Raw genomic sequence first — 24,651 nt, 5'->3', positions numbered from 1 at the left:
ATACAGATCAAATCATTACACAGTGTATTGAGATAGAACAATAACACTGTAGAATAAAGTGTAACAGCTACAGAGAAGATGCAATGCAGGCAAACAACAAGATGCAAGAATAGAATGAAGTAAATGAATGAAGTAAAATTGCTATTGAAATATTCCAGTCTAGATAGCGCCTGCGTACAACATTCCTTTGGTCAACATCTTCTGGGTAGATCGTGAAACCATCTTTTTCACTTCTTTTGTGTCTTTTACACTTGTTTCTCATCTTGAGTGTGATCCTGAAATGGTTGGAGCCTGTGTTTTGCTGTTTGGAGATCGTTTGGGTGTTCCAGCGCTTTGCAGTCTCTGAGAGGATTCAGGAGGCAGAGGTAGCGTGAATGAACCTTGTGGCAAGAAGGTTGCAGGATGATGCACAAGACGATGTTTGACCCCATTTTGCTGATTAAAGTGGTGAGGGCAATTGAAACATCAAGGCAAATACAGAAGTTTGGAGATCGTTTGGGTGTTCCAGTGCTCTGCAGTATCTGAGAGGATTCCGGGAGACAGAGGCAGCATGCACGAACCTTGTAGCAGAAAAGCTGCAGGGCAGGGCGCAAGCCAATGTTTGGCTCCATTTTGCTCCTTAAAGGTCCAATTGTTCGCCGATTAAGGTGACAAAGGAGATTGAACCTTCGAAGCGAGTACAGAGGGTGGGCGGCGGCTGCTTGCCTTTTGATTGATTGCTCTATACTGGAGAGGGGAAATCCTGCTGCGGCACCCGAAGAGCGTTGCCCAGGTTCTTTCTGCACTCTGGATTTGGACTTTGGACAATAGACTCTTTTTTCAGTCTTGTAATTTTTTGTATTCGGTGATTTTTTCACCCGATCTTTTTGGGTTTTTTTTGTTTAGGGAGAGGGATTTGGAGGTTGTTGTGCTTGATCCTTTTTGTTCATTTTCTGTGTGGGAAGAGGGATTGGGGGTTGATAAGCCTGATCTGGTTTGCTCAGTTTTTGTGCAGCAGGAAGGACTTGGGGGTTAGATTATGAACACTCAGTCCTCTTTTATTGTCATTTAGAAGTGCATACATGCATTAAGAAATGATACAATGTTTCTCTGGAGTGATATCACAGAAAACAAGACAGACCAAAGACTAACACTGACAGAACCACATAATTATAACATATAGTTACAGCAGTGCAAAGCAATACCATAGTTTGATAAAGAACAGACCATAGGCACAGTATAAAAAAGTCTCAAAGTCCCGAGTCGATTGACTCCCGAGTTCCCGATAGCAGGCAGCAAAAGGGAGAAACTCCCTGCCATAAACCTCCAGGCACTGTCAACTTGCCGATACCTGAGAAGCAGCTGACCCCAGCCGACCCAGAGTCCATCCGTCCGAAAACTCCTAGCTTCCAACCAGCTTCTCCGATACAGCCTCCTGAGCGCCATCCTCTGCCGAGCGCCTTCGACCTCTCCCCGGCCACTGAAACACGCAGAGCCGAGGATTTCGGGGCCTTCAGCTCCGGAGATTACTACACAGTAGCAACGGCAGCAAAGCAGGCATTTCAGAAGTTTTCCAGATGTTCCGCTGTGTTCTCACGTCTGTCTCCATCTAATCAGGATTGTGCACGATCCCTTACTTGACAGATAACAGATAATCATCACCGAAGTGGCCACACGCGCTGTCGTTGCGCCGCCATCTTCTCCCCCTTCCCTGGAGGGTTGATGCGCCTGTTCCATTTTTGTTCTTTTTTTTGTGGTGAGGTAGGATTTGGGTGTTGATAATTGTACTGCCTTTCTTTTCGTTCTGGGTTTCATGGCTACATGGAGAATTGAAGAATTGCAGAATTGTATACTTTGATACTAAAGGAACCTTTGAACTTATCTGTCTTTACTGAGAGTTGACTCGTGAGGTTAAGGCTGGGTTCCACACTTCCCAAGGACTCCTAGTGAATCTGCATTGTTAGGGATTAGTATCGTATAGCAGGGGGCATTTTGTGAGGGGACCTAAGCCATGAACTTCTTGGCAGTAAGGCCCATCTCATTGAATAAATCAGCAGTAATTTGGAGCTGCTGCTCAGCTGCTGGAGTTGAGGCTTCTGAGAATTGGACCACCTCTAGAAGGCAGTGAATTGATGCGATTAATGTTGTCTACACAAATCCTCCAAGTCCACTGGAATAATAAACAGCCCTCAATGCCATCACCCAGGCCAAATTGCCAGTGTTGGGTCCATGTTGAAATCAGCCACCTCTGTTGGCTAGGCATGTAAAAGGAACATGCTGTCTAACCTGCAAGGGAACTGGCTGCAAGTCCCTACAAAGCCCTGCCAGGGCTGCTGAGGGGATCATTGATTGGGGTCTCTCTCCTACTCATGAAAGATACTTATCAGGCCCCTTGGCATTGTCAACGATCGCTCCCACCTGTCCAACAATATCTTTGACCCCCTACAATCAGGTAGGAGGTATCACAGCATTAGAACAAGAACTGTTGTAAGCGGGGGTGGGGGCGGGGGTGGGGGTGGTGGATACAGCTTCTTCACTCAGGCTGTAAGACTATTGAACTTTCTGCCACCATCGAGGTCTCATCACGTATGAAGTGCCAGTAGTGTTATACACGCAAACACAAGGAAATCTGCAGGTGCTGGAATTTCAAGCAACACACGTAAAAGTTGCTGGTGAATGCAGCAGGCCAGGCTGCATCTATTGGAAGAGGTACAGTCAACGTATCGGGCCGAGACCCTTCGTCAGAACTAACTGAAAGAAGAGCTATTAAGAGATTTGAAAGTGGGAATGGTGGGGGTCCTTGATGAAGGATGCTGCTTTCCTGTGACAGAGTTCCATGTAGATGTGTTTAATGGTGGGGAGGACATTACCTGTGATAAACTGGACTGTATCCACTACTTTTTACAGGATTTTCCATTTAAGAGCATTGGCATTTCCATACCAAGCTGTGATGCAACCAGTCAATATACTGCCTGCCACCCATCTCTCTCCTTTTTCTCCCTCTGTCCCTTTCAGTATACCCCTTGCCCATCCTCTGGGTTTTCCCCCCCTCCCCTTTTCTTTCTCCCTAGGTAGGCCTCCTGTCCCATGATCCTCTCATATCCCTTTTACCAATCACCTGTCCAGCTCTTGGCTCCATCCCTCCCCCTCCTGTCTTCTCCTATCATTTTGGAACTCCCCCTCCCCCTCCCACTTTCAAATCTCTTACTAATTCTTCTTTCAGTTAGTCCTGACGAAGGGTCTCGGCCCAAAACGTCAACTGTACCTCTTCCAATAGATGCTGCCTGGCCTGCTGTGTTCACCAGCAACTTTCATGTGTGTTAGTAGTGTTATAAATTTATTTTTAACTTGTATCATATATGCACCTTATTTGTTAATTTATTTATGATACTATGACTTTATGCAATATGTGTGTAAGTCATGTATACTGTGTTGTGCACATTGGTCTGCAGGAACATTGTCTAGTTTGGTGGTAGACATGTGAACAATTGAATGACAACGAACTTGAACTTGAATACCTGCAACAATAGTTTTTTTTATTCTCGATTCCAGCATCTGCAATGTTTTATTTCACCTTTATTTGCATTGCTTGACATGGAACGTCTGAAACAGATACTCTGTTCCAAGATCTGCCTTGATCAGGAGGACCACAGAAAAGATTTAAAGATATGCTCAAACCCTTCTTTAAGGAAAGGCAACACTCCTACTAATTCCTGTGACTATCTGCCCAGTAACCACACAATAAACAGCATGTGGGATAGTACAGAGAATCTCAGGGTCATACATAAGGAGCACTCAGGAAGCAATGGAATGTGCCCTCAAACTTTCCCCTCCAATCTACCCCTCCACTTCAATGGCCCTTTCAGCCCCGTCTGTGGAAGAGTCTGCAGATCCCATATTGGTCTCACCAATCAGCTCAGAAATCACGAAGCCTGAGTTGAATCAAGTTATCCTATAACTGCCCATGGAGAAGAAGAGGATTTGTCTAAGTATTGTTTATAGGAGTTTAGTGTGTGCCTATTGGCTGCTTTCCTGTATGTTGTATTAGAGAACTCTGCTGCAAAATAAAAGAGCTTCTTTAGCATATGTGAATTCATGGAGAGTGTACAGTAAATGCTTAAAGAGAAGTGGAAGGTATAGCTCTCAGCAGAACCTTGAAAAATCAATGACCTTCCATTCCCATGTATCAGCCAGCTTCTGCTTTCCATCTTTTATCCTATTTTCTCTTACCAACTCCTCCTGCCTCTTGTGCTCCTTTCTGGATGATTCAGCAGCACTAACAATAGAGTCAGTAATAATACCTTGCAGTTATATTGCACTTGCAGTTATTCTGCTCAACACAGAAAATAGCTTCCCATCCATGGACCCTGACTACACTTCTCACTGCCTTGGTAAAGCAGCCAGCATAATCAATGACCCTACCCACGCTGAACAACCTCTCTTCTCCTCCTTCCAATCAGCCAGAAGATACAAAATCCTAAAAGCATATACCACCAGGGTCAGGGACATTTTCTATCCCACTGTTATAAGACAACTAAGTAAGGTCTTTCAAAATTCAATGTAAACTTATTATCAAAGTACATATGTATATGTCACCATATACAAACCTGAGATTCATTTTCTTGTGGACATACAGTGCAAGTCCAAGAAACACAATAGATTTAATAAAAGACTGCACCCAAAAGGACGGACAAACAAACAACCAATGTGCAGTAGACAACAAACTGCAAATACAAATGAGAAAAAAAAGATAAATAAATAAGCAACAATTATCGAGAACATGAGATGAAGAGTCCTTGAAAGTGAGTCCACAGTTTGTGGGAACATTTCAGTGATGGAGCAAGTGAAGTTATCCCCTCTGGTTCAAGAATCTGATGCTTGAGGGGTAATAACTGTTCCTGAACCTGGTGGTGTGCATCCTGACCTTCTTCCTGATGGCAGCAGTGAGAAGAGAGAATGGCATGGGTGGTGGGGGTCCTTGATGAAGGATGCTGCTTTCCTGTGACAGAGTTCCATGTAGATGTGTTTAATGGTGGGGAGGACTTTACCTGTGATAGACTGGACTGTATCCATTACTTTTTACAGGATTTTCCATTTAAGAGCATTGGCATTTCCATACCAAGCTGTGATGCAACCAGTCAATATACTGCCTGCCACCCATCTATAGAAGTCTGTTAAAGTTTTAGATATCATACTGAATTTTGGTAAACTTCTAATGAAGTAGAGGAGTTGTCATATTTTCTCCTTAATTGCACTTACAGTACATGCTGGGTCCCGGACAGATTCTCCGAAATGATACCACTGAGGAATTGAAAGTTGCTGAACTTCTTCAACTCTGATTCCCTGATGAGGACTGATTCATAGACCTACAGTTTTCCCTCCTGCAGTCAATAATCAGCTCCTGGGTCTTGCTGATATTGAATGATAGGTTCTTGTTGCGGCACCACTCAGACAGATTTTCAATCTCCTTCCTGAATGCTGATTCATCACCACCTTTGTATCAGGCCACAACAGAGGTGTCATCGGCAAACTTAAATATAACTTTGGCCTCACAGTCATAAGTATAAAGTGTGTCAAGCAGGGGGAAAACCACACAGCCTTGTGGTACACCAGTGCTGATGGTAATTGTAGAGGAGATATTGTAGCCAATCTGAACTGACTGGGATCTGCAAGTGAGGAAATTGAGGATACAATTGCTCAAGGAGATATTGAGGCTGAGGTCTTGAAGCTTTGTTGATTGGCTTTGAGGAGATGATGGTATTGAATGCTAAGCTGTAGTTGCTAAAGAGCATCCTGATGTATACATCCAGATGTTCCATGGTTGAGTAAAGAGCCAATGGTATGGAATTTCCTGTGGACCTGATGCGCTGCGAGGCGAATTGGAGTGGAACCAAGTAACTTCTAAGGTAGGAGTGGATATGCTTCATCACCAACCTCTCAAAGTACTTCGTCACTGTGGATGGAAGTGGTACCAGACAATAATCATTGAGGCGAGTTACCGCGTTCTTCTTAGGCATCGGTATAATTGAAACAGGTGAGGAGGGAGGAGAAGATGGCTGTGCGACGCAGTGCACCCGGCCGTTCCGAATGAATATCGATTATGTGTAACTAGGGGTCGTGCATCAATCTGGATTTGATGGGGACAGCTGGGAAGCGCAGAAGAACATCTAGAGAAACTTCTGAAATGCCTGCTTCGCTGCCGCTGTTACTGTGCGATCGAGAATCTCTGGAGATGAAGGCCCCAAATCCTTGGCTTTGTGTATCGCCTGTTGCAGGGACTGGGGTCGAAACGCTTGGCAGAGATGGTGCTCGGTGCATCGGTGTCGGAGAGCTGATCGGAGGCTCAGAGTTTTTCAGACAGGTTCGGAGTCGGACTGTGGTCAGATGCTTCCGGGATGCTGCATCGGCAAGTTTGCGGCGCTGGAGGTTTACCGTCTGCGTGAGATGATGGGACTTTCGAGAGGCTCTGAGATTTTTACTGTGCCATGGCCTGTTCTTATCAAATTACGGTATTGCTTTGCACTGTTGTAACTATATGTTATATTTATGTGGTTTTTATTAGTTTGTAAGTCTGTTTGTCATGTGTTTTCATGATATTCTGGAAAAACATTTTTATCATTTCTTAATGCATGCATTACTAAATGACAATAAAGGGGGCCTCTGCGTCCTCATGATCATAATCATATCTCAGACAGCCCAAGTGAGAGGATGAAGATATCACTGAACAGCTCCAGCCAGTTGATGAGCACAGGTCTTTAGTACTCGGCCAGGTACCCCATCTGGACTGGATGCTTTCTGTGGGTTCACCCTCCTGAAGGATACTTTCACATTGGCCTTAGAGATTGAAATTGTTATGTTTTATAACTCAAGAATCTAATCAAAAGGAAAACACAGGAGCTGGGATACTTGTCTACTTAGTTTTTTGTCCTGATTTTTAGTGAAGCGCTCACACATGACGTGGTGATGTAATGACGGATGCCATTCACTAACTTCTTACATACATTCTTCCAAGGCTGCCAGCTGGGTACAGGTATTGCTTTTAGTTGACTTTTCCATGACTAACTCTGCCATCTTCATTAGGGCTATGCTTAGGCACGTCTAGTTCAATGGTATAGATACCCTCGTCGTCCACCCCCCGACTGGTTAGTCCTCATCCAATCAGGTTTCTGCTGTCCTGCCTTGTTTACATTTGAATTCTAGTTCTTACTTAGAGCTTCTTACTCTAGTTATTACTCTAGTTTTATTTCAATGGCTTCCTTCACCTGGACTAGACATGCTTAGACATCATCCCTGATGAAGATAGCAGAGTTTGCCTTCAAAACGTCAGTTAAATTTGGTACTTGTAGCCGGCTGGAAGCCCAGGAAGAGTTTATTCATAATATACACTGGGAAAGCACTAGATTTTTTCCTTATATATAACTCATAATGAATTACGTAAACAAAGAATGCTTAATCTGTTGCAGTGGGGCATAGGGAGCAGACCCACGTGCAGGACACTGGCATGGAGAGCTGGTTAGGATTCTTACACGGACTTGAATGTTGACCTGGACTCGGAGCCTGGACTTGGACACCAAGCCTGGACTTGGACTTGACTTGGACACCGAGCCTTTGGACTTGGATTTGTCTTGGATTCAGAGCCTGGAGTTGGACACTGAGCCTGGACTTGGACTTGGCCACCAGCCCACAAAACCAAACAACAACAGACAATTCGTATCGTGGCTTGGAGGAGCGACAAAGAGCCTGCAATACTCAGCCGGACACAAGACAACAAAACAAACAATGACAAACATTCATATTTTGACTCCAGGTAGCACATGAAACGGTAAATGGCCAGCAAAACTCAGCTGGACGACAGGCTCTCGACTCGACTTAGGAACTACGGACAACAGGCTCTCGACTCGACTTAGGAACTGTGGACAACAGGCTCTCGACTCGACTTAGGAACTGTGGATGGCAGGCTCTCGACTCGACCCAGGAACTGTTGAGGTGATGAGTAGATGTAAGCTGGAGTTTTTATGCTGCCAGTTTGAATGAGGATCAGGTGCCCTAATCAAGGAGCCCAGTGGAACACAGGGAAAAGGAAATTAACTGAAATGAGGAGTCAACGGACCGGACCGTAACATAATTATGCAATATATTATTAATTTTACTCAAATATCACTGAAATTTTAAATGCACTACACTCTGCAGGTACAGATGCCACTCCAAAAATAAGCCTATTATAGCGATAACGCCCACTGTGAGTGTTTATGGAGAGAAATACTAACTCCTCTTCCTTCTCCATCTGTAGGTAGGCCTCAGCTAAGTCCACTTTGCTGAAGTGTTTCCCCTCCAGAATGGTTTCCAAAGATATCCTCTATCCTGAGCAGAGGGTATTAATTTACTTTCAGTACTGGGTTGATAGCAACCTTAAAGTCATCACAGGTCCTGACAGATTGATTCCTGACTGCAACTCAAGGGCATTTCTGGGTGCTGTTTCCATTGATGCAGCAATTTCAACTGCTGCTTTAAATATGAGTTGTGCTTCAGTTAGGAGCTGTTTTTGAATATTTTCTTATAAGATTCCACAGACTAAATGATCTCTCAGTGCATCATTAATCCATCACTGAATTGACAATGCACAATTTCTTCAGTTCAGCTGAAATGGACTCCACTTCCTGTTGATTTTGCTTATGAAACCTAAAGTGTTCTGCAATCAACAATGGTTTTGTTTCTAAACGTTTCTGCATTACATTCACAATATTAGCAAAGCTCATTTTGGCTGATTTGGTTGGAACAGTTAAACTTCTGAGCAAACTGTATGCTTTTCCGCCTTTTGCACTCAGCAAAACTGTCACTCGTTTTTCACTGGCTATTTCATTTGCTTCAAAATACTGCTCAATTAATTCTGTATACCACATCCAGTTATCAATTGTGCAAATGAATGAATCTTTTTTTCCAATGTAGCCAGTCATTTCTGCTTTTTTTTTATAAATTTATGATTATTATCACCTAGTACTCTGTTTATGACCCCATAAATTTTGTCTGTTTTCTGCCTTTTATTAATTTGACCATCTCTGTCCCCTTCTGAAGAAACATGTGCTGCACTTTTTTTTAAACTCAGAAGTCTCTCCCCTTTCTGTAGAAAAAAATGTGCTGAGCTCTCTTCTTAAATTAAATGACTTGCTGCACTTCAATTGGTTGGTAGTCATCTCGGGTTTATTTTAAAACTTACTTGTTGCTAATGTTATGTTTTGTAACTCCAAAAACTAATTGAAAGAAATACATAGGAGACAGGGATAACTCATGAGTGTTTAGTTTTACTTTAGTGAAACGCGCACTTATGATGCGGTGTGGAATGACGTATCCATTCACATACTTTAACATATAACCCATAATGAATTATGTAAACAAACAAAGAATGCTTAATCAAACAATATACTTACAATATTACTCAAATACTTAGTACACAACAGGCACGGCATTTTTATTTAACACTATTTTACCCTTGATGTGTTTGAGTTTTCCATTGCCAGCCTTAAACACTGCTGTGGCATCATATCAGCAAAGGTCATTTCTGGTGATTTGGTTGGAACAGTTAAACTTCTAAACAAACTGTATGGTTTTCCACCCATTGCACTCAGCAACACTGGCACTCGTTTTTCATCAGCTATTTCATTTGGTTGAAAATACTGCTCAATTCGTTCAGCACACATCATTCAGTTATCTGTTGTGCAATCAAACATGTCTGTCTTTCCGATATAGCGAATCATTTGTGCTTTTTTAAAAACTTACTGTTATTATAATCACCTGGTACTCACTGTTTGCGAACTCATGGCTGTACTGGTTGCTTGTTAATTTATCCATTTTCTGTCTTTTTTTAAACTCGCACAGATCTCCCTCCTTCCAAAGAAAAATGTGTTGAGCTTCAATAGGTAGGTAGTTATACATCATTACTCCACTACGTCAATAAAAAAATGAGAAAAAAGAACTAAGTAGACAAGTTTCCTGACATCTGTGGTTTGCTTTTGATTAGTTTTTGGAGTTACAAAATGTAACAGTGGTGATGAGGAACTTTTAAAATGAACCTGAGATAACTTCCACCCCTCCCCCTCCAATCTTGTAACTATGACCCTTCATTCAAGATTCACCCAGCAGTGTAAACATCTCAACATTTATCCTGACAAGCCTCCTGAGGACCCTATATGTGTCAATAACATTTTTCTAATCTTCAGAAAATATAGATCCAATCTTTTTATCAGCTGATGATATGACTGCCTTCTTATTCCAGGAATGTAGAATAGTGAGCTGAATTTGCTGACTGAGGAAACTGGGGACCAAGTGGAACAGCTTGAAATGAATGGTAGGTCTTTTTGGTCTGAATTGAGAAGAACTGACTTCACACAAAAGCTGGTGAACCTTTGGGATTCTCTACCCCAGATTCTTAGTCATTGTGTTTATCTAAAGCAGAGATAAACAGAATTGAGGAGATTAAAGGAAAAGTTCGGTTTCAGTGTGCATCTTAATGAAAGGTAGTTCAAATGTCAAGTTTATTGTTATATGTGCACACACAGAGAGATGTGGGTACAATGAAAACTTCCTTGATGCAGCATCACAGGCGCATGGGTCCAGACAACACAAAACACAAGCTACATATAAATTATGCATAAAGTGAAAAAAAGACTGCAAAGCAAGACAGTAATCTGAAAGAAACAGAAACAAATCCATGGAAGTGTAAGAGGTGGTCCATCAATTTCTGTTCATGGAATAGCATTAGGGGTGTACAGGTTGTGTCAGAAACCTGACAGTTGTAGGAAGGTAGCTGTCCCAGAACCAGGTGGTATGAGACTTTAGGCTTCTGTGCCTCCTGACTGATGATAGCTATTAGAAAGGTGCATGTTCTGTATGGGGAAAAGGCTGAAAGACCTGCTCCTGCTCTTGTGCTTGTGGCATTGCCTGTTAGATCCACTCAGGGGAGGAGGCGCCAGAGGCACTGTGGAAGAGAACAGAGGTATGGCAGTTGCACTGGACTCTGTGCTGGGTTAGGGGCTGGCCCCTGAAGGCCGGCTCTCCCATCGATGATGCTCCTTAGTGTTCTCTTCCTGGTAGAGAAACTGGATTTCCTTCACCTGCAGCTGACCCAGCGTGAGACCTCCTGATTTGCCTTTGTCTATGGCCTACCCAGTGCAAGATGAGGAACTGCTGCGTGCTTGATCTTACAGAAACATGGCTCCAAGACAACATCCCATGCACCACCAATCTTCAGGCCATGCCACTCAGGAACTTTTGCTAATATTATTTTGTGACTCTATGTGACTCACAACTACTTGTGCTATGTGTTGTGCCTGACTGTGTGCACGGTGTTTTCAACCTTGGCCCCAGAAAAAATGCTGTTTCGTTCAGCTTTATAAATGTGTCTGGTTGAACAACAATTAAACTTGAACTTGGACTAATTTGGAGGAATATTTATGAGGGACTAAAGAATTGAATCTAACAATGTTGTGAGGGGCAATTGAAATCTTGGTCAAATAAGTGACTGCTCAGAAAGGAAGGGAGGGAGAGGGAAGTGGAGATTTAAAGAGGAATTCCAGTCCCTGATGCTTTCAACAGTGAATGGCAGGGCAAAGCAACTGGGTGAGTGTTATGAACAGCTGTCGGCAGGGGTTTTGATGGCCAGTGAAAGTCCAAAAGATGGGAGTGGTGAGATCATGGGAAGATTTAACCCCACGGATAGCTACGATTGACTGAGGTGGTTGATAACTTATCAGAAGCATCCTCTAACATCCAGTAATGGGTGTAGCATAGCAGTTGGCATGATGCTACCACAGCTCAGAGTGTCGGAGTTCAAAGTTTAATCCTGGCATGCTCTGTAAGGAGTCTCTGTACGTCCTCCCTATGGAATGTGCGGATTTTCACAGGGTCCTCCGGGTTTCTCAACTGTCCAAAGACATACTGGTAGATTAAGTGGTCATTGTACGTTGTCCTGAGAATTGGTTAGGGTTAAATTGGGGTTGTCGGAGGTTGCTGGGCAGTATGGCTCAAAGGACCAAAGGGCCTGTTCTGTGCTATTTTTCTAAATAAACAAACAAACAATGAATGAATAAATAAATAAAACTTCAGAAGAGGGAAAACACATCATAGCTCAGGCAATGACTATAGTGGAAAAAATGGAAAACTGAAAGAAAAACAGAAAGTCATCAGGCCAGGCAGCATCTGTGGAAACAGAAATTGTGTGCAATTTGTCACAATAACGAAAGGCAACAGAAACACGAGATTGCAGATGCTGGAACCTGCAGCTTGCTGGAGGATCTCAGTGGGTGGAGCAGCATCCACGGGGAGGAAGGAATTGTCAGGAGTTCTCCACCAGACAGAGAGAGATGAGGTAGTTTTCAGGAGGGGTGGAGCGATGGGGTGGGGGGAGTGATGTAAAACCAAAGGAATGTCTGCGTAGGGCAAGTCAAAATGGTTTAATGGAACCAAGCAGCTGCTCAGGGGAAATATTTGTATTTTGAAACTGTTAAGGTCAACTTGGAAACATTTCACATTGCTGAGTGTCCTTAAAATTAAAATTAAAATAACTCTCCCTGAAGTGAGAGAGATTAAATTACTCCCTCCCAGCTCCCTCGCATTACTTATTTCGACATTCATCAGCCTTACCCCCTCCTCCCTATCTGGGTCACTTTGGAGAAGCCTACGTATCATATGGAGATTCAGTGTCCAAATAAAAAGCACGACTGCAGTTAATAGGGAGCTAAACAGCAGGCAATAAATAAAGAAACTTTCCATTTAGCTGTGAAAAGGTATCCTATTAAGTACGTATAGCCACAGGCGAGTCTCTCTACTTCCCAGACCTTTCTCAAAATTGCTCTGACAGTTCGAGGTGCTGTGGAGTGGTATCCAGGACAATTACAAGGCCTCCATTCAAGCATCTGTGGTGATGGTAACTGTTGATAAGGTTTAAGGAGAATAATGGGGAGGGAGGAAAGTGATAATAGGCTGTTGAATGGATGGAATGATGTATCATTGCTTAGTGCCTCCAGACAGTGCAGGTAATTCAAGGTATTTTCTCTATCTCTCATCACATAAAAATATTCCACGTTTGCACTTTCAAGGGATGTCACGTTTGCTCTTGGTTAATAATAGGTTTTGTGATTCAGGCATTTAAAAGAGAGAGAGAGAGTGAGAGAGAGAGAGAGAGAGAGTGAAAAGAGGAATTTGCTTGACTTTGTGCTATATGAAATTAAGGACCTTGAACTGGGCTTCAATTAGTTTGAAAAATTACCAGAAAAAATCCGGTTTGAAAGCTATAGATTTCTAATTTATTTGTTTTTAAAATCTGATTTAACCTCGCACACTTGATTGGAACAGATAGTAGTTTAAGTCACATAATACATTGTGTCTGAGATCCACAGATCAAATCACTTTCCAAAGCAGGGAAAAATGACTCTCTTTAACAGATCCTTTCATGATATCCCATTGTGCAATGAAGTAATTTTGGAGTGTAATCACTACTGTTGTGATCAAAGGTGTGCAGCAGCAAATTTATGCTAATTTGGATAACGAGAACACAGCAAGTGTGACATAGTAAGTCACTGGATAATTAGTGACTGGTAGCAGAAAATGATTGGTCAGGACATAGAGAATCATAGAATAAGTGAAGGCATGATAGCTAGCATATACCCTGTGGACTGAAAAGCATAATTCAGTGCTGGTATCCCTATGACAGTCACAGATTGTCACAGAAAGCTATAACACAGAAACAGATCCTTCAGCCCATCAGTCTTTGCTAACCATCAACTGCACACACACTCAACTTCCTTGATTCCTATGTTTCATTCTCCTGACAGATTTTACAACTCATCTACATATTACTGTGGCTAATTCATTTATATGGTCATTGAGAGGAGACCAGAGAACCCATAGGATGTCACAGTGAGAATGTGCAAGCTTTACACACAGTCAACACCCAAGGCTGGGATTGCACTTGGGTCTCTGGAGCTTTCAACATTCATTTCTTATCAAGATTCAAGATACATTTATTATTAAAAAATGTATAAATTATACAACCAAGAGATAATCTGTAGATGCTGTAAGTCCAAGCAGCACAGGCAAAATGCTGAAGCAACTCAGCAGGCCAGGCAGTGTCTATGGAAAAAAAAGCACAGTCGATGTCTTGGCCCGAAAAGGCAACTGTGATTTTTTCCATAGATGCTCCCTGGCCTGCTGAGTTGCTTCAGCATTTTGCCTGTGCTGCTTGGACTTACAGCATCTACAGCTCCCTGGTCTCTCCAGCATTTTGTGTGTGTTGCATAAATTATAAAACAGTGAGATTTGCTTGCTCGCTGGCAGCCACAAAGAAAGAAACCCGAAAGAACCCAATTAAAGAGAGAAAAAAATAAAAGAGCAACACTCTATGAGCAAGAGAGAAAAAAATGAAAATCATGCAAACAATTGAAGTGAACAACAGTATCCAAACCAAAAATGAGTCCTCAGACCCAAACCCTGGACCAGCCCAGAGTAGGCCCAAAGTATATTAGTGGGCCTGTGCACAGCAGCCTCAGCGCCATGACGATGACCATCGTGGAGAGCGAGCGAAATTGGCTTTCGTCCTGACTGACACCCTGTCATTTCAGTCTATCTGGACCAGCATTTAAATTGACCCAACAATGGAACAGTGAGCGGCTCCGCACCCTGAAGGGAGGAGTGAAGATCACGGAGAGGGAGCGAAACCTGCTCTCTCCTCTGTTCTGGGCCAGCGATTAAATTGTCAAAGCAGTGTAAGGTACTTCTCATTAGAACCTGGCTACTGAGAAAGACTCCAGAGTCACTAGACAAGCTTTTGAGATCAGCCCAGTGCTCAGAGTGATCCAACTTTGCACCTGGGCCAGTCCAATGAACATCGGAACTTCTTTGCCGGGACCCGACTCCTCCTTTTGGTGACCAGAGCAATCCAACCTCGCTCCTGGGGCATCAGAACTCCATCTGCAACGCACCACCTCGGCTCATTCCCCGAATTCGCTTCACCACCACTCGCCCCTTCACTGTTTGCGGCAATAATTTAACCTCAGCAAAGGTATTTTTAGTGATGTTTTAGTCAGATTTCTTTCCCTCAATGCAGTGCCCTGGGATCATTCACTACTCCATGAGAGGGTAAATGAAGCCTCATTTTAACTTTTTATTCAATAACAGAATTGCCACACATCCTGTTGAGTCCATAGCAACTGGGGGATCTTGGTGAGTCAGGCAGCATCAGTGGAAATGAATAAACAGATAATGTTTCTGGCCAAGACAATTCTTCGATGGAGTCCATGCTGACTCATGGCAGAGCAACAAAACAAAAAGCGTCAGCTCATCAGGCAGCCTCTGCAAAGTGAGAAACAGAGTCAATACTTCATGTTTATGATCTTTTGTCAAAACTAGATCATAATTTCCAACACATAGAGTGTTTTGCTTCAGTGCCGGTAGTGAAATCCCATGAGTTCCATCCTGCCACTCTGTCACCGTCACCTTGCAAATCCTTCTTCCCCAAGACCTTATCTAATTCCCCTTTGAAGGTACTGATTCTTCTTCCACCATCCATTTGTAACCATGTTCTGTGCATGTACTTTTTTTTCCCTCAAATTCTCTCTTGTACCTCCAGTCCTTAATTTTATATCGGTCTTTGCAGTCCTGTCTGTAATGAGAATAGCTTCTGTCTATTTACCATGTCTATACCAGTCATTATCTTGTACACTTCTGTCAAGACTCCTGTTTGCTCCAAGAAAGCTGTCTCAGTTTTTCCAGTAGCTGTAATCCCTCATCCCTGGAATCACTCCCATAAATCTTGCATCCTTCCTAACATGTAGTGAGCAGCACCAGGACACAGTTCTGAAGTAGTGGTCTAAACAGTTTTATACAGATTTAACACAATCTTTTGGATTTTAGGTTTCTGTTTTAGAACCCTGGGACTCTGTCTCCTTTTCTTTAGTCCTTTCTGAAAGCCAACAGCTCCGATACTGGTGTTTTGCACCCGAGTTCTAGGAGATACAGTAAATAAAAACAACAAACGTTTGTTCCAGCTCTCCTTTTGTAAAACAATTTCTATTTTCATTCCACTCAGTCATATATATTGAGTTGTTGGGGTTTCCGTTCCACTCTACCCCTATCAAATGAGCCCCTGACCTTTGTGATTGTTCTGTGCAGCCATCAGTACCGAGACCAGGCTGCCTCCACTGGGTTCTCAATCTCTGGCCAGAAAGAGAACATACCTGGAATGCATCGCACAGTCCAAGCATGCGTCCAGATAAGGGACGGATCATTTAAAATTGCTGCTCGGAGAAATTTCTTTTTGCAGAGGGTAGTGAATCTGTGGAATTTTGTAGTGAAGGCCGGATTGTTGGCGCTACTTAAAGTGTTTGCTGATATTTTTGTTATAGATTAATTACAAAGGGATCTGGTGCAGTGACAGAGACAAGAAGTGGAATAGATTAGCTGTGATCAACACCATCGTGCTACTGGATCTCTGACTTTCTCAGTGGAAGACCACAGTCACCAAGGATCAGTAATAGCATCTCTTCACCGACAATAAACACAGGCACACCTCAAGGATGGGGTGCTTAGCTCACTGCTCTACTCTCTCTACACCCCTGACTGTATGGCTAGGTGGAGTTCAACTGGCATCTATTAATTCACTGATGAGAGCATTGTTGTTGGTGGAATCTCAGATCATGATGAGGAGTTGTACAGCAATGAGATAGATTGGTTGGTATGGGGGATTTATAGGACTGCTGGGAACCTCAGAGTGACAGTGATGACCGTGTAATAATTTGAAACTGTAATTAGTATGTTTTATGAAGTCTTGTAATATTGTGTGACATCTTGTTGGTGAGATATTGTAATCATTTCAATAAACTTCTGTAAAATTATTAGGTTGGCTGGTTGAGTAGTGTAGGAACAACTTTATACTCAACATTAACAAGTCCAAGGAATTGATTCAACCAACACACATCAAAGTTTCTGGATGAACGCAACAGGCCAGGCAGCATCTCTAGGAAGAGGTACAGTCGACGTTTCAGGCCGAGACCCTTCGTCAGGACTAACTGAAGGAAGAGTTAGTAAGAGGTTTGAAAGTGGGAGGGGGAGGGGGAGATCCAAAATGATAGGAGAAGACAGGAGGGGGAGGGATGGAACCAAGAGCTGGACAGGTGATTGGCAAAGGGGATACGAGAGGATCATGGGACAGGAGGTCCAGGAAGAAAGACAAGGGGGGGGGAACCCAGAGGATGGGCAAGGGGTATAGTCAGAGGGACAGAGGGAGAAAAAGGAGAGTGAGAGAAAGAATGTGTGTATAAAATAAATAACAGATGGGGTACGAGGGGGAGGTGGGGCACTAGCGGAAGTTAGAGAAGTCGATGTTCATGCCATCAGTTTGGAGGCTACCCAGACGGAATATAAGGTGTTGTTCCTCCAACCTGAGTGTGGCTTCATCTTTACAGTAGAGGAGGCCGTGGATAGACATGTCAGAATGGGAATGGGATGTGGAATTAAAATGCGTGGCCACTGGGAGATCCTGCTTTCTCTGGCGGACAGAGCGTAGATGTTCAGCAAAGCAGTCTCCCAGTCTGCGTCGGGTCTTGCCAATATATAGAAGGCCACATCGGGAGCACCGGACGCAGTATATCACCCCAGCTGACTCACAGGTGAAGTGTCGCCTGACCTGGAAGAACTGTCTGGGGCCCTGAATGGTGGTAAGGGAGGAAGTGTAAGGGCATGTGTAGCACTTGTTCCGCTTACAAGGATAAGTGCCAGGAGGGAGATCAGTGGGGAGCGATGGGGGGGACGAATAGACAAAGGAGTCACGTAGGGAGCGATCCCTGCGGAAAGCAGAGGGGGGGGGAGGGAAAGATGTGCTTATTGGTGGGATCCCGTTGGAGGTGGCGGAAGTTACAGAGAATAATATGTTGGACCCGGAGGCTGGTGGGGTGGTAGGTGAGAACCAGGGGAACCCTATTCCTAGTGGGGTGGCAGGAGGAAGAAGTGAGAGCAGATGTACGTGAAATGGGGGAGATGCGTTTGAGAGCAGAGTTGATAGTGGAGGAAGGGAAGCCCCTTTCTTTAAAAAAGGAAGACATCTATAGTGTATTTCTTCCCGGACCTCCTGTCCCATGATCCTCTCATCTGCCCTTTGCCAATCACCTGTCCAGCTCTTGGCTCCATCCCTCCCCCTCCTGTCTTCTCCTATCATTTTGGATCTCCCCCTCCTCCTCCCACTTTCAAATCTCTTACTAACTCTTCCTTCAGTTAGTCCTGACGAAGGGTCTCGGCCTGAAATGTTGACTGTACCTCTTCCTAGAGATGCTGCCTGGCCTGCTGTGTTCACCAGCAACTTTGATGTGTGTTGCTTGAATTTCCAGCACCTGCAGAATTCCTGTTATTTCCAAGGAATTGATTGTGGACTTCAGGAAGGGGAAGTAGGGAGAACACACTCAATTTCTCAATGAGGGGTCAGTGATGGAAAGGGTGAATAACTTTAAATTCCTGGGCATCAGCTTCTGGGAAGGTCTACTGTATCTTGGGTTCAGCAGATTGATGCAATCATGAGGAAGTCACACCAGTGGCTCTATGTCATTAGGAGCTTGAGGAGATTTGGTATGTCACTAAAGACTCAACTACTACAACCTAGAAAGAAGAAAGTTGATAGCAGGATATAAAATAGAAGGAATAAAATACACCAAGAATAATACTGTACATCAAGACAATAGATGGGGCTAAACTGAAATTACTGTCCAATTAAGTCGCTGGAAGTGCTCAGTTGGTTGCGCAGAACTGAAACGGTAACTCTTCCTGCAGAAGCTGACTGACTTGCTGAGTACTAACAGCAGTTTTTTGTTTTTATTTTAGTTTCAACATCTGCTGGATTTTTTAAGCTTTTTTTTAAATCAGCAGAACATATGTTTCCCTAGTGGTGATAATGCCCTAGGTGTAAAGTGAAAATCTGATGGAATTGTAAAAGTAGGGTAATAGAGGAATTTGGAAAACAAGGATTTTGACAGGAAAGTTAGAATACTGCCAAGGTGGGCTTCAGCAGAAGAAAGTGTGCTCCCGGGCAGAGTTTTAAAGGTTGTGCAGAGTTTTATACATATTGGTGTGTAGGTGGTACACAAGAGGAAGGGTATTAGTTCAAGCAGTAAATTGATAAATTAATTTATTGTTGTCACATGTACAGAGCTAGAAAACATCTGGCATGTGTACGGGGTCTCTTTTTTTGTATGTTAAATTTAAAATGGCTTCTTTGTTATGTTAATCTTTTAAATTGCTGCGTATGTGGATTAAAATGGCTTCTATGTTATGTTAGATGCTGAGAAAGTCTCTCCTTAGACATTTGCTTGGGTTAATACAGACAGCAGGGAGCTATTAGCCAATGGGTATTCATGTTATTATTCTTCCGGTGATAATGCTGTCTCATATGACTGGGAATGGGGGTTTTTGGAGACGGAGAGGACGGCAGACGTGCGGAAAGGCTCCGATCGATCACTCCAGGTGGTCCCAAGCCGCGAGTCGACGGGGTCCAGGCAGTCCCGAGCCGCGAGTCGACGGGGTCCGGGCGGTCCCAAGCCGCAAGTCGACAGGATCCGGGTGGTCGTCAGGAATTACTGAGCTCCAACTTGTGCATGAAGAACTTGGACTTTGATAAGTCTGGCGCCTTTTCTTTCCCATTACTTCCTTTTCTGTATTGGACTTATATTAATTTCATCGACTTAGTAATACCTATAAAGTGTACCTGGTAAAACGTACTATGTGTGCTGGCTGATGATTGATGTTTGGCAGTGGTACAGCAACCGACTCAGCGGGAAACGTTCAGGCCGGTGCTGGGCGGGATTTCCCCTAGACATATACGAGCCAATGTAGGTGAGTGTTACACATGCCATTCATACAGAGCAATTCATTGCTACAATGCATTTTAGAAATAGAAGGTAAAAAAGTAACAGAGTGCAGTAAAATGGTTACAGTTACAAAGAAGTGTTGTGCAGGCTGATAATAAGGTATAAAGTCACAATGAGGTAAATTGTGAGGCCAAGTGTTCATCTCCAAATAGTCTTATAGCGGCAGGATAGAGGATGCCCTTGAGTTTGGTGGTACATGCATTTAGGCTTTGATGCAAAGGTGGAAGAGAGTGAACGTCCGGGCTGAATGGCATTTTTGATTACACTGGCTGCTTTACTGAAGCAGTAAGAAGTTTAGACAGAGCCCCTGGAGCCGAGACTGGTTTCTACGATGTGGTGTCCACAACTCTGCAGATTTTTGCAGTCACAGGCCGAGTAGCTTGTATAGTCAGCCATGATGCATCCAGATAGGATGCTTTCTCTGGTGCAGTGATAAAGAGTACTGAGAGACAGAGGTGACATGTCAAATATCTTTTGCCTCCTGAGGAGGCAGAGACACTGGTCAATGGGGATGAAATATGATGCGCTATTGGTGATGTTCAGTCCTAGGAACCTGAAAATTTTCAAATCTCGACCTTAATATCATTGACGTAAATAGAAGCATAAGCACTATGCCATTCCAGAAGTCAATGACCAGCCGACATTGAGGGAAAGGCTGTTGTCATAATGCCATGTCACTAGGGTCTCTATTTCCTTCCTGTATACTGACTCATCATTATTTGTGATACGGCTCACTACGATAGTATCATCTGCAAATTTGTAGATGCAGTGAATGAGAGCAGAGTATGTCCACACAGTTGTGAGTGTGTAGTGAGCAGAGCAGGGAGACTGATCATGCGGTCAGTTGTGCAGACAAACTGTAGTTACCTGCACTGCACAATATTGATGCTCATCGTCTGATGAAGCAGAAAGCTCCCCACTCTGTCACCATCTCCCTGATTTCAATATGTACACAATTTTTTAAAAAACTTGAAATAAAAGCAAAAAATGTCAGATGGCATCTGACAACTGCAATCATTTATTACCATGAATTCACAAAGCCTGTGCGTTGATATTTCAGCAGAAACTCCCTATTAATTGTATCACCACAATCAGCATGTGTTAAGCTGTGTCAAGCAGGTTATCCGTTTAATGTTACCTGCCTATTTTGTGAGGTACTAATGAGTTGTCAGTTTCTGTTCTCTAGAATAACTCAGTATTTACTGAGTTAATGGGATTCCAGATAGAAATCATGAGTTTGAACAAACACTGTGCATGTATCTGCTTGTAGTAGCTGTATTTCATACATAAAAATGTTCTCTGGGTGATAGATAGGATTCTTATCTATGGATAGTAGCAGACAAATTCAGTCAGATGTGCTACATGCAATTGTTTGCTGAGACAGATATTACCAGACTCTTGGAGATGAACACCCGATTGAATCTATTTGTCAGCGGACACGGGATTCTGGGTATAAAACACAAATGTCAGAAGGTGATTTATATTGCAAATGGTGAATCTTTTATGGCTTCACAATAGTTCACAGATTTATCACTCAGGTCACTGTCTCCAATCTCTACCCTTATCCTTTCCAGCCTTCTGTCTTTCACAGGCACCAGCCCCTCTTCTGGAAATTCTTGACCGTGTATGAATCCTGGGTCTGGTCCGCTGGGGGTATTTGGGGACGTGGGGGTTACAATAGCTAGGTGAGGAGGGGCAAGTAACAGTCAGTCCCAATCCTCTTTTTATCCACGATCTGCACTTCTGTGCCTCATCCAACTCTTGGAGATGCTAAATCGTCTCTGCTGATCCCTTGGGATGGGTGTAAAAGCTCTATTGGAAATACTTTAGAAAGGAGCAGGAAAATTGCACTGGTGTGCTGACCATTGTACAAATTACTTGCTGCATTTCCTACAGCGCTATAACATCGTGAAGTACTTTGTGTGAAATGGGACGGCACAGCGGTGCAGGTAGTACAGCTACTGCATCACAGCTCCAGAGTGCCGGCTTTGATCCTGACCTCAGATGGGTGCTGTCTGCGTGGAACTTACAAACTCCCTCTGACTTCATGAGTTCCTCTGGGTGCACTAGTTACTTACCACATCCCAAAAACATGCAGGTTGGTAAGTTCATTGGCTGCTGTAAGTTGCCCACTGTAAGCGGGAGAATATAGAGACACAGAAAGCAGGAACAGATCCTTCAGCCAGCTGGTCTGTGCCAAACCATTTAAACTGCCTACTCCCATTGACCTGCACCGGGAACATAGTCCTCCACAACTCTGCCGTCCATGTACCTGTCCAAACTTCTCTTAAGTGTTGAAATCGAACTCGAATGCACCACTTGTGCTGGCAGCTCTTTCCACACTCTCACCAACATCTCCCCCTCATATTCCCCTTAAACTTTTCACCCTTAATTCATGACTTGTAGTTGTAGTTCCACTTAGCCTCCTTGGAAGGATCCTGCTTGTATTTACCCAGTCTATGCCCCTCATAATTCTGTATACCTCTATCAAATCTCCGCTCAGTCTTCTATGTACCAAGGAATAAAATCCTAACCTATTCAATCTTTCTTTATAACTCAGGGCCTCCAGTCCTAGCAACATCCTTGTAAATATGGGGTGAGTTAATGGGGATGTGGGGAGACTAAAATGATATCATACAGGACTGATGTTTAAGGATGGTTAAGGGTTGATGTAGACTTGATCAATTGAATGGTCTGAATCTGCGCTGTATAACTCAATGTCTCTAAGACATTGCAAAGTTGTGAAAGCATGAAATACAAGTTACTTCTGCTAAAACAAATGGATATTAACCATAATGTGAAACGCCGGTAATTTCTTATTCCTTTTCAAAGCCCAGGGACACTGAAGTGTAGAGATGAATTAAAATGTCAAAAGATTTTCTCCATCAATCATATGTACATTACAACATTGTAGAAGAATGGAATTGGAGAAGATTTAATGATTTCCTGCCCATTACAAGTCATCCTCACACTTGAGTATGCACACCAGAAATGTTGTCCGAAGAAAAGATAGCATTTGGAACATTAATTAAACAAAATGTTCCAAATACGATCCAACACACCCAAGTCTTTACATTCTCTATTCGGCTCTCTGTGATTTTTACTCTCCGCATTCAGATCTCTGTGATTACTACTCTCTGCACTCAGCTCTCTGTGATTTTTACTCTCCGCACTCTGATCTCTGTGATTTTTACTCTCCGCACTCTGATCTCTGTGATTTTTACTCTCTGCACTGAGCTCTCTGTGATTCTTACTCTCTGAACTCTGCTCTCTGTGATTTTTACTCTCTGCACTCAGCTATCAGTGATTTTTACCCTCTGCGCTCTGCTCTCTGTGACTTTTACTCGCTGCACTCTGTTCTCTGTGATTTTTGCTCTCTGCGCTCTGATCTCTGTGATTATTATTCTCTGCAATCCGCTCTCTGTGATTTTGACTCTTCTGCACACTTCTCTCTGTGATTTTTACATTCCACACACTGCTTTCTGTGATTTTTACTCTGCAATTCTGCTCTCTGTGATTTTTACTCTCTGCACGCTGATCTCTGTGATTTTTACTCTCTGCACTCTGATCTCTGTGATTTTTACTCTCTGCACTCTGATGTCTGTGATTTTCATTCTGCATTCTGTCTCTGTGATTTTTACTCTCCGCACTCTGTTCTCTGTGACTTTTACTCTCTGCACTCAGCTCCCTGTGATTTTTACTCTCCGCACTCTGCTCTCTGTGATTTTTAACCTCTGCACTCTGTTGTCTGTGATTTTTGACTCGCTGCACTCAGCTCTCTGTGATTTTTTACTCTCTGCACTCTGCTCTCTGTGATTTTTAATGGTCTGCACTACGCTCTCTGTTACTTTTACTCTCTGCACTCTGTTCTCTGTGATGTTTGCTCTCCGCACTCTGATCTCTGTGAGCTTTACTCTCTGCCCTCTGCTCTCTCTGATCTTTACACTCTGCCCTCAACTCTGTGTGATTTTTACTCTTTGCAGTCTGATCTCTGTGATTTTTGCTCTCTGTACTCTGCACTCTGCCCTCTGTGATTATTACTCTCTGCACTCCGTTCTCTGCGATTTTTGCTCTCTGCACTCAGATCTCTGTGATTTTTATTCTCTGCAATCAGTTATCTGTGATTTTTACTCTCCCTACTCTGATCTCTGTGACTTTTACTCTCTGTACTCTGCTTTCTGTGATTTTTACTCTGCCAATTCTGCTCTCTGTGATTTTTACACTCTGCACTCAGCTCTCTGTGATTTTTTACACTCTGCACTCAGCTCTCTGTGATTTTACTCTCTGCACTCTGCTCTCTGGTGATTTTTTAATGTCTGCACTACGCTCTCTGTTACTTTTACTCTCTGCACTCTGTTCTCTGTGATGTTTGCTCTCCGCACTCTGATCTCTGTGAGCTTTACTCTCTGTGCTCAGCTATCTGTGATTTTTACTCTCTGCACTCCGATCTCTGTGATTTTTACTCTCTGCACTCTGATCTCTGCGATTTTTACTCTCTGCACTCTGCGCTCTCAGATTTTTACTCACTGCACTCTGATCTCTGTGATGATTACTCTCCGCACTCTGCTCTCTGTGATTTTTACTCTCTGCACTCTGATTTCTGTGATTTTCATTCTGCATTCTGACTCTGTGATTTTTACTCTCCGCACTCTGCACTCTCTGATTTTTAATTTCTGCACGCTGCTCTCTGTGATTTTTACTCTCTGCACTCGGCGCTCTGTGATTTTTACTCTCTGTACTCTGCTTTCTGTGATTTTTACTCTGCCAATTC

This window comes from Mobula birostris, chromosome 4 (assembly GCF_030028105.1).
Source record: "Mobula birostris isolate sMobBir1 chromosome 4, sMobBir1.hap1, whole genome shotgun sequence".
NCBI lineage: Eukaryota > Metazoa > Chordata > Chondrichthyes > Myliobatiformes > Myliobatidae > Mobula > Mobula birostris.
This window is presented reverse-complemented; position numbering follows the sequence as displayed.